This window comes from Benincasa hispida, chromosome 4 (genome assembly GCF_027475165.1).
Source record: "Benincasa hispida cultivar pf3 chromosome 4, pf3_genome.v1.1, whole genome shotgun sequence".
NCBI lineage: Eukaryota > Viridiplantae > Streptophyta > Magnoliopsida > Cucurbitales > Cucurbitaceae > Benincasa > Benincasa hispida.
In genome coordinates this window covers 14,835,785-14,846,768 of record NC_143481.1, presented here as the reverse complement: position 1 = coordinate 14,846,768, position 10,984 = coordinate 14,835,785, and the positions used below count along the sequence as shown (strand labels likewise).

Below are 10,984 nucleotides of genomic sequence, written 5' to 3'. Positions count from 1 at the left end.
CACTTGAGCAGAAAGTGTGGTTATTGCGTTGGCATCAATAGAATTAACGTTCTGAGATCTCTTCTTCCTGTTAGCTCTTCCATCATTCGTATCATCCACCCATTCCATATTGTGTTTAGCAATGCGATCTAGTATCTCTTTAGCCTCAGTGTAAGATTTGTCTATAAGTCCACCAGCTACTGCTGCGTCTGCTGCCATCTGCGATGCTCTATTCAATCCTCTATAAAACGTCTCCATTTGGATAGTTAGAGGTAGTCCATGGTTCGGGCAATTCTTGACCAAGCCCTTAAAACACTCCCATGCAGCACTTAAGGTCTTAGCATTTTCTTGTTCAAAGTTCATAATCTCTTGATGCCTTCTTGCGTTGGTGGTAGGTGGGAAGTATTTTTGCATAAGATTTCACCAGGCTCCAGTGAGCTCACCCATTGTTTTGCGTCATCACGCAAAGAATAAGAAAACAAGGACAGCCTGATTGCCTCTGGGGTGATTCTAGGAATCACAAATGAATTACACGTTTCCAGGAAACGCTTCATGTGGCCGTGAGGATCTTCACCACGACCACCCCCAAATTGTTCAGCAGATTGGAGCATTTGGGGCATAACAGATTTCATCTCGAACCTGGTTCCATCCAGCGTTAGGTATATGATTCCTGGAGAGAAATCATACAGTACAGGGGATGCGTGCTGCTATTCGCAATCAGGATTGGATTCTGTGCAACATGAGCTAGCTGTTGATTTGCCTGTTCTTCTGCCATTGCTTGTTGCTTGTTCTGTTGTTTTGAGAAATTGCTGCCTCAACCTTCGACGACGGTTAGATTGGTTACTATGCCGGAAGGTCCTTTCAATCTCGGGGTCGTATCTGAGTTCAGGAGTGCTCTCTCTATTCATAAACGTTCACAAGCTTAGGCTTAACTCGTAATACTCCCTCGACCGAAGTGTTCCTACAATAGATACAAACGAAATTTCTGGTTAGTTTTGTTTCTGAATCCCCGGCAACGATGCCAAAAACTTGTTTGTTGCTATCATGATTTTCTCTAGGAGTGTATTGTATAAAATAAATTGAAGAAATAAATTCCAAGTATAAGTGATGCGTTTATACTTCGATGCATTTAAATAATTGTAACACGTTGGGCGTTAGATATATGCACAGAACGCACACAACTCCTTCTAATGACATTCAAGTTTTCCTAAACCAGACCCAAGTATAAATCTAATTTAGATTCCTGGTAAGTACAGGGTCGAACTCAAGGATTCAATTAACCAAATGCATACCTTGCGTTGTATCTACTGTAGGGGTTTTCCTAAATGAATGTGAGAAATGTGTTATTTACACTAAATTGTTGTGCTTGTGCAAGAGATGTAAAAGAGTTGAGTAGTTAGTGATGGATCATGTGAGAATGGAGTTTAATGTAAGTGGATGCGTCGGTCTAAGACGAGTGTACACAACTAGGATGTGATGTGAATGAGATGGGATGGTTTGCTTATCTTTTGTTTATGCGTCAGACTTCATTCCACATTTCTCAATGCGAATAACATACAAAGCCTATCTCTAGGATGCATGCGTCTAACACAAAATGCAATAGAACCAGTAAGTCTATCTCTAGCTGTAGTAGGCGTCCTACTTGATGCAGCTTAGTTATTCTTTTGAACATCTAAGTTAAAGATGCTTTTACCAATTTGTCAAGTTGGCTAGAGCTTTAGAATGAAGTTGTGCATAAAGTATTAATGCATTCAACATAAATAAGAAATAAACAATGGCAAGTATGATGGATCAAACATATGAATTTTATAAAGAAACAGAGAGTCTTTACAAAAGCAATATTTAATCAAATGGAATGAAAGTGATAAATGAGAAGAAAGAAACTAAGTCAAGCCAAAGAATACAATCTCTTGTATTTCTTTGGCTCAATCTCGTTGTGTACAATCACTTGTTTAGGTATTGGATGAAGTGTCTTTCTCAAGATTAGCTTCCTCCACTCTCTAACCGGCGGTGGTGGTGGTTCTCAACCCTTCTGATCGTCTAGCACCACACACAGCCTCTATAAAACTAGAATTATGACTACAATATACAGAGAGTAGGGATCTTTATAATTTTCGAACTTCTTAACTTTGGAGGGACTTCATCTATTTATAGGCGTTGGTCACGTCCACTTGGTGAATAGGCAGCATTAAAGTCCATGTCCTGGTAAGCATTAAAGTCCATGCCCTGATTAGCCGCCTGACTCTCAAAAGCTTTTCAGACGCCGCCTACTCTAAACCATCATCCCGTATGATGTTTTGAGTTTCTGTTAAACCCATATAGCGTTCAGGTTGTTGAATAACCCCCCCACTATGTCGAGGCATCCTAACCTCTTGGGATGGACTTGATAGGACAATAACAATTGTTGATTGACCAGCTGGATCAACATCTCTTGTTGATGTTTCTGTAACATCTTTGGTCATTTCTTGCAATATTAGTTTACTGCGAGATAGATGATTTTTAATATGATCTTCTTCCAAGAATGCAGTGTTTGTCGATACAAATACTTTGTCTTCTTGGGGATCATAAAACAATCCTCCTTTTGTTTCTTTGGGGTATCCTACAAAAAGGCATAATTTCAAATGTGTTTCCAATTTCTTAGGATTTTGTACCAACACATGTGCTGGACAAACCCAGATACGGAAATGATGTAAACTAGTTTTGCGTCCTTTCCATAATTCATACGGTGTTTTTGAAATACTTTTTGAAGGAACAACGTTTAGAATAAATACTGTAGTCTGTACTGCATACCCCCAAAAGAATTGAGGTAACTGAGTATAACTCATCATTGATTGGACCATATCTAACAAGGTTTGATTTCTTCTTTCTGCAACACTGTTTTGTTGTGGTGTTCTAGGTGTTGTGAGTTGGGATTGAATTCCATGATCTACTAGATAGTTCTTGAATTGTAAATCCATATACTCACCACCTCGATCAGATTGAAATGTTTTAATTCTTTTATTTAACGAATTTTATGTCTCAGCCTTAAATTCTTTGAACTTTTCAAGAGTTTCAGACTTATGACTGATTAAGTAAATATAGCCATATCTAGAGTAACCATCAATAAAACTGACGAAATACTGATAGCCTCCTCGTGCTTTTATATTCACCGACCACATAGGTCTTAATGTATAAGTTCGATAGGCTCTTTGGCACAAAGACCTTTGTCAGAAAAAGATCTTTTTGTTGTTTTTCCCTCAAGACATGATTCACATGGAGGTAAAAAAAACTATCTTCACTGATTTAGATGACCGTTTTTTACCAATCTCTCAATCATGTTGAGATTAATGTGACCAAGTCTGAGGTGCCAAAGATAGGCATTAGGATAAATTTTTCGTTTCTTATTTTGAGTATCAACCATTTTAAACATCTCTATATTTAGAATGGCCTTTGCTTCAGTTGGTTTTAATATGTACAAGTTATTTTTGAGTCTGGTAGAACAAATATGAATACCTCTTGGAAAAAAAAACACTTCATTAGATTCAAAAGATATTTTGTATATATTTTCTAGCAGACAAGAAATGGAGATTAAGTTTCTTTTCATCTTAGGTACATAATATACATTCCTAAGTAAGATAAAATACTCTAAAAAAAATAGCTTGACATCTCCCACTACATGAGCTGAAATGACTTCACCCGTTCCCACCTTGAAAGTCATTTCCTGTTCAGAAAGTTCTCTCCAAGAACTAGTTTCCTGTAGAAAAGTGCAAACATGATTAGCGGCGCCTGGATCCAATATCCAGGTAAGGTGAGTATTTTCCACTAGACATGTTTCAACTACTAGTAAATCTGATTTACTTGTTTCGCCTTTTTTGCTTTTTTTTTTCAGCCAAATACTTTGGGTAGTTACGCTTCTAGTGCTCATCTTCTCCGCAATGGAAACATTTTCCTTTGGGAGTTTTGTTTTGTTTTTGTTTTTGTTTTTCTTGACAGTGCTTTTCTTTTTCCCTTTTCCTTTCTCCTTCATTTGTATGGATTTGTCTTTCGAAGAAGAAGGAATAGACATCTTGTTATCAGGGGGTTTCGTTCCAGACGTTGACCCCTTAAAAAACTTCTTAGGTTTAGAAATAACATTTATTTCTTTCTCCTTCAATTTCATCATAGACTGATATGTTTGTAACTCATTCAACAACATGGTCAGATTCATAACAGTATTGGTTTTGAATGGAAGATAACTCATCGGGAGAGATTCCAATATCATACTTGACTTGTTTCATCTATCATCGCCCCATGAGCCTCAACAACATTAAAATGGACCATCATATCGAGAACATGTGCTCTAACATTAGTTCCATCTTTCATGCGACTACATACTCAATGGCTTCATGTCGAAAAGAGGATGACGGTTGCTTGAACAACTCCTAAAGCGACACCATTATCTCATGGGTGGTAGGCATAACCTCATGTTTCTTATTAAGTATATCAAATATACTTGCTAAGATGTAGGCCTGAGCTTTCTCATTAGCCCTTACCCACCTATCATAGATGTCACGAACATTTCGGTCCACTATTGTGCTGGGAACTGGAGGACATTCCTCTGTCAACACAAACCTCAAATCATCCACAACTAACATTGTATTGATGTTGGATTTCCAGTTTGAATATTCTTCATCGTTAAATATATCGGAAGCTAGCAATTGTATGATTGAATTTGACATTGTTGAAACAATTTGAACAAATTCTATTAAACATTTATACATCTAAATCCAATTTTAGCAAAATAATAAAGTACCCAATAAATCTTTATCTATTTGCAACGATACTTTAGTGATTTAGAACAATTGCTACTGAGGGGCAGTCAAGAATTCCTTCAATGAAGCAAGACAATTCTTGACCAAATACTATATTAGAATAACTCTTTACTTCTATAGTTCTTTTGGTTATCGTTTTCAGTCAAGATCTTTACTAACAATTAGAAATTCTTTTAAGTGTGACCTGTCATTTTTAGATTTTATAGAATGGTATGAATATGCCCCTGAAATAGAAGACAATACCCAAGACAAAACTATAAGACACTATTCATTTTACTGAAGCCTGGGTTGTTTCGAATCCTATGTTACAACCCTCCGAGGGGATCGCCGTGGTTAACAACTAGCTAGTGCCACCTAAAAATGACAGTAGGCACAACATAGGAATCTCACGGTTCAAACTAATGGAGGAGGCCGTAGGACAATGTTTGACACATTTTCTTCACCCACTTACTATGAACTACTTCCCTCATTCAGCTTATTATTGACCCATGCAAACACTTTCCGAATGAGCAGTCATGGTAAAAGCGACATGAAGCCGAGCATGGATCTCATGGTGTGAACTCTTAAGGACGTGATACGTAATAACTATATATCGAATATATTGTTAATCTCCCACTGAAGTGTTCTATATGTTTGGGTATGTATTTACTTAGGTACAAAATGGCTAAATTTAAACAACCTAAGTCTATATCATTTTATCCAAGTATAACAATTATATTTAGATATATCCCTACGATGTCTAAGTGTTTAAACCAATTTTAAACCTTACACCACTCACGTATGCTCATAAAACCAGTTAACAATGCTTAATAATTCGACTATAATCCCTAGGTAGGAGGTGTTCCGTAGACCGTCAACTTAAGTACCCCCAGCCTTAGATAGGATTATATATCGGTTGAGTTTGTAACCCGAGTTTTACAAGTTTAACGATCTATTTTAGCTATTAAAACAAGTGGTTAACCTATGTGAGCATGCATCTATTCTTTGTTATGGATTTTAAACGTCTAACACAATTTTATAACAACTTACAAAACTTTAGACATGCTAAATATCCACAACATACATCAAAGGCATTCAATATTTAACATAACAATTATGTTAAATAAAAGAAACCCTAACATGCATACTATATATTATAACATTTTATAACATACTTTCAGTGCATGTAACATACTTCCTACGGTGGGGTTACATACATCGCATGCATAAACAATTAAACACAAATTGATATGGTTTTAGTTTTGGCATAAACAAGCAAACAGATGCATAATTATTACAAAACAGCTTCAGAACCGCTCAAACAGCTCCAAACTAAACCTAAACCACTTGAACCGAACTAGAAAAGTCTGAATCAGACCAGCAAAGTCTGAACTGGGCCAGCCAAAACCTTTTAAGGCAAACCGGACAGAACCTCGAGAAAATCGGTCGAACTGGCTGCTCTCGGTCCATGCTCAAAATCTCACTAAGGCTCACCGTGTAGCACTGATGTCTATCGTTGTTTAGCACGACCATCTTGTGTCGGGTAGAGCTACATGATCGTGTAGTGTCTTCCAACTATCGTGTATCACCATCCTCTATTTTCGGGCAGAGCTACACGATCGTGTAGTACTATTGTATAGTTCCGGACAAAGCTACACTATCGTGTAGAGCTATCGTATAGCGCATCTTGTCATCGTTCAGCTCCCGCACAAAGCTATATGATCGTGTATTTCTATCGTCTAACGTCTGTTGACATCATTGAGTGCCCGCATAAAGCTACACGATCGTGTAGTGCTATCGTATAGCACTTGTTGCTACACGATCGTTTAGTGTTTATACCTCAACAACGATATTTTAGCAGAAGATGGATAGAACATTAAAGAAATCGTACTTATGGCCTGGCATGAAAAGAGAAATAGTAGAGTTTGTTGATAAGTGTTTGATAAGTCAACAGGTTAAACCTCAATGGTAGAGGCTAGCAGGATTGTTTAATCCACTTCCAGTGCTAGAGTGGAAATGAGAGCATATTACGATGGATTTCTTATTTGGCTTGCGTAAAACACCATCAGGTTATGATGAAAATTGGGTAATTGTTGACATGTTGACTAAGATGGCTAAATTCGTACCAGTGAAGATCACTTTTACCCTAAATAGACTGGATAAGCTGTATGTGGACAAGATTGTCAGTCAATTCGGAGCTCCAATGACGATAGTGTCAGATCGAGATTCGAGGCTTACTTTGAAGTTTTGGCCCAGTCTATATGCAAACTCATTGCATATGATGCCCCCACTCACATGTCTCAACATGAATGATTTGTGGATCACATCGTTTGTAGCACTTTACAACTCCAATAATGTTACCAGGATGATATACCCAATTTCATCCATATACTTATTAGACCATTTACGCTATATATTGTCAACTTGATCTTGTTTATGTCACTACATAAAGTTACAGTATTCATACTATAGCGAAGGATACGTTTATTGGATTTTCATAATAAGATGCAAAATCAACAAGTCATTATTATTGATAAATAGAATGTTTAACACGAACTGCGAGTTCTAGGACATTCCCAACAGTCTGCTCTATAAAAATTTGTACACATGTGTCTTAATATTAGGGACTAGTAATGAGTGTGGGACTCACTGAACCTTGTTTCTATATATATGTTATAAGTTTGCTTTGTATGGAGCCCTGAGGTTATTTTGAATGTTTTAAGTATTGCTAGCATTTGAATGTTAAATATGTTACTTCAGGATTTCCTAAGCAGGTTAAGCAGGTTTGTTAGGCAGTAAGTGCCACAAAAGGGTTGGTAACTACTACCATCACATTCTCTTCTAGATTAAGAGGGTAATTTGGGAGGGGGTGTGACAGTTTACATGCGTGAACCAATGGGTTCATTTGCATGTTATGATACCGTGAACCAACAGGTTCACTTCCATGTTTGTTTTTACGGTGCACCATCAGGCCACTAGATACGTGACTTAGGGTGAGATAAGTTATTCCTTTAAATGGTCATCTAGGAACAGTTATAGTATGCATGCCCCACTAACCCCAAGCATTCATTTTATGTGATTGCTTGGCCTGATCCCAGTAATGGGACCACGTACTGAGTATTTTTATACTCAACCTTTATGTTTACATGTTTTTCAGGTAAGGGCAAGGATACTCGGCTGTAACGACCCGACTTTTTGAATACTCTGTTAACGGTCGTTACTCATAATTACACATTTACATTCAAAACATTTTGACCATTGAGGAAAATAAATTTCATAAAAATAATAAAGACAGTTTTTCAAAATAAATAAATAATAAGTAGAACTTTTATTCGGGGCCCCTAAAATAATGAAGGGAAAAAAATAACTTAAATAAATAAGATTTTGACCAACATCGAGTTTCAAATCAAAACTTTTAAATAGCTAGAAAACGTAAACTGGGCGGAAGCGATTTACATGTCCCATATGGCACGATCACAAGTCTCTCTCGTCACCCGCCGGTTCGTTCCTATCATTACCTGAAAAACATAAATTAAGAAAGGTTGAGTATAAAATACCCAGTAAGTGATCCCATTACCGAGATCAGACTATGCATCCACGAGCAAAGAAAGATAGCCCGTGGCTCATACAGCTACATCGGTTTTTTATGATGAAAGGAAAACCAAAAGACGTACTATCTTGCCTTGAAACGCATGTCTAGCGGCTCGTAGGCACACAGTCAAACATGAAAATAACATGAACGTGAACCCGTTAACTCACACATGTTTAGCGGCCTGTAGGCACACCGTCAAACATGGAAATAACATGAACTAAACCTGTTGGCTCACGCATGTCTAGCAGCCCATAAGCTCACCGTCAAACATGGAAATAACATGAACGTAAACCTGTCGGCTCACGCATGTCTAGCGGCCCATAGGCATGTTGTCAAATATGAAACATGAAAAAAGTAACATGAACATAAACCTGTCAGCTCACACATGTCTTGCGGCCCGTAGGCACGCCGTCAAACATGAAAAAAATAACATGAACGTGAACCTTTCGAATCACGCATGTCTAGCGACCCGTAGCCACACCGTCAAACATGAAACTAGACCCGTAGGTCATCTGAAATAAAACATGTGTCAAAGCGAGACAATAAACCGCTCCACTGGTCTATTCATGCATCACATACATAATATCAGTACTGATTAGAAATTCGAACATGCTCATAATACTTATAACTATCATGCATCAAGCAAAACATAATGACAAAAATCATGCTCAAGAGTCCACTAAGTAACTTTATAGGTCTAGTCTAGGCTGCCTGGCACAAAGGCACCGATAATAGTACCACTTACCTCAACTTGGTAAAAACGCAAAACAAAATCTCCTAAGAACTTCTTTAGCACACTTGAATCAACCTAAAGTTGTGATTTGGTTCAAGAAAAATTATAAAACTTGATTCAATTAGCCAATCTGATCAAGAATTAAATCCAAAATCAATAACTTAATTTTCCACTATTACTCTCAATCCAAAAGAATAACCATCCAACAACTTACAAAACATAACGATCTTCACCAATTTTCTGAAAAACAAAATGGTCTCTAGCTTGATGGTCAATGCCTCAAAACTTCCAAATCTTAAATCTAAGTTTCACCCCAAAGAGAGGTTACTAATTTAACCCAAAATCAAATGGGTGAATTTCACCTCCCAAATTATAAGGAAAATAAGTCTTACCCAAGGTTTTTCTCAAGATTTCGACAAAGAATGGGTAGTGGAGGTAGATGGCGCATCGGCTCGTGGATACTATAGATAGGAAGTGGGTGTTGCTGTCGGACGGCATAAATTATTTAGGCTAGCGGCTGGTAGCGAGGGTCTTGCATGAGGAGGGTTTGCGAGAGAAGGAAAATTTCTAGTTTTACAGATTTTATTCAGTAGCGATTACGAACAAATCAAAGCTTCAAACAATGATCAAACCGTTCAAAATAAAACTCTATATATCTCGAATAGACTGACCAAATTCGAGCATGATCCAACGGTTCAAACTCCGGAAATAGACAATTTTATCGCTTAAAAAATCGAATTGCTTTCTCCCAATTTTTGGACTCTTTTCACTCTCATTTAATTTCAAAAAAAAATATCAATTCTTTTGTTTTTTTTTTTAATTTTGAAAAGATAAATAACATATTTTACCACAATATCTCCAAAATCTCCGAATATTTTATTAAATTTATAAATCAATTAACTTTTCAAATTATCTTAATTTAGGCTTCAAAAACCAAAATTAGATGGCATAAGATCCATCAATTTGATACAAATTGAATCCTTACAAATATTTAAATCAATTCAAAACCACATGAAATTAATTATCTCTTTTAATTTTTTTTTAAGTTAGCCCTAAAATCCAAAATTAAAGGGAAGCAAAATTCAATATTTTCAAGATAATCAGTTTGAATATCTAATCAATTAAATTCAATTTAACCAATAAAAGTTTTTCAATTATTTCATTTTAATTCCAATTTTTCAAATGAAAAGGAAATTTAAACTCAATAATTTTAGATAATTAACTTAAATTTTTCTAAAATTCGGGATGTTACAGAGCAACCGTAACGACCCGACCTTTTTGAATACTCTGACAAGGATCGTTACTTATAACTACACATTTACATTCAAAACATTTAGACCATTGAGGAAAATAAATTTCTTTAAAATAATAAATACAGTTTTTCAAAATAAATAATAAATAAGTAAAACTTTTGTTCGAGCCCCCTAAAATAATGAAGAAAAAAATAACTTAAACAAATAAAATTTTAACCAACATTAAGTTTCAAATCAAAACTTTTAAATAGCTTGAAAACATAAACTGAGCGGAACTGACAAGAGGAATCCATGACAGTGTCAAAGGAACCAGACAGACGCTTCCGCATTTGAGTTCTCGTTTCATGTTTTCCTGTTTTTTCTTTCATGATTTAGATTTTTAAAGCTCTTAGGTGTTTTTTTAATATTATTTTTCAGTTAATTTTCCTTATTTCAAAATTTATATTTTAGGTACCCCAATTCAAGATGTTATGAAATTTTGAGCATAGAATTTTGTTTGAATTATTTACTTAATAAAGCAATTTTTTCATGTTTTAATGGCAAATATTACAAGTTTATGCATGAAGTAACGACGTTATCAGGTATCTTAGAAAGAAACTAAATGGATTAAATTGAAATCGAAGGGTAAAAAATTATTTTTAAAAACTCAGTCACTGTA

General features: G+C 36.0%; 1 non-coding gene across 1 annotated transcript; it reads left to right on the top strand.

The window, feature by feature from the left end:
• The first annotated feature begins 253 nt into the window (after nucleotides 1-253).
• On the top strand, nucleotides 254-356 carry LOC120076948 (small nucleolar RNA R71). Its single transcript, XR_005481693.1, has one exon. It is a non-coding gene; the product is annotated as a small nucleolar RNA R71 (small nucleolar RNA).
• The last annotated feature ends 10,628 nt before the right edge of the window (nucleotides 357-10,984 follow it).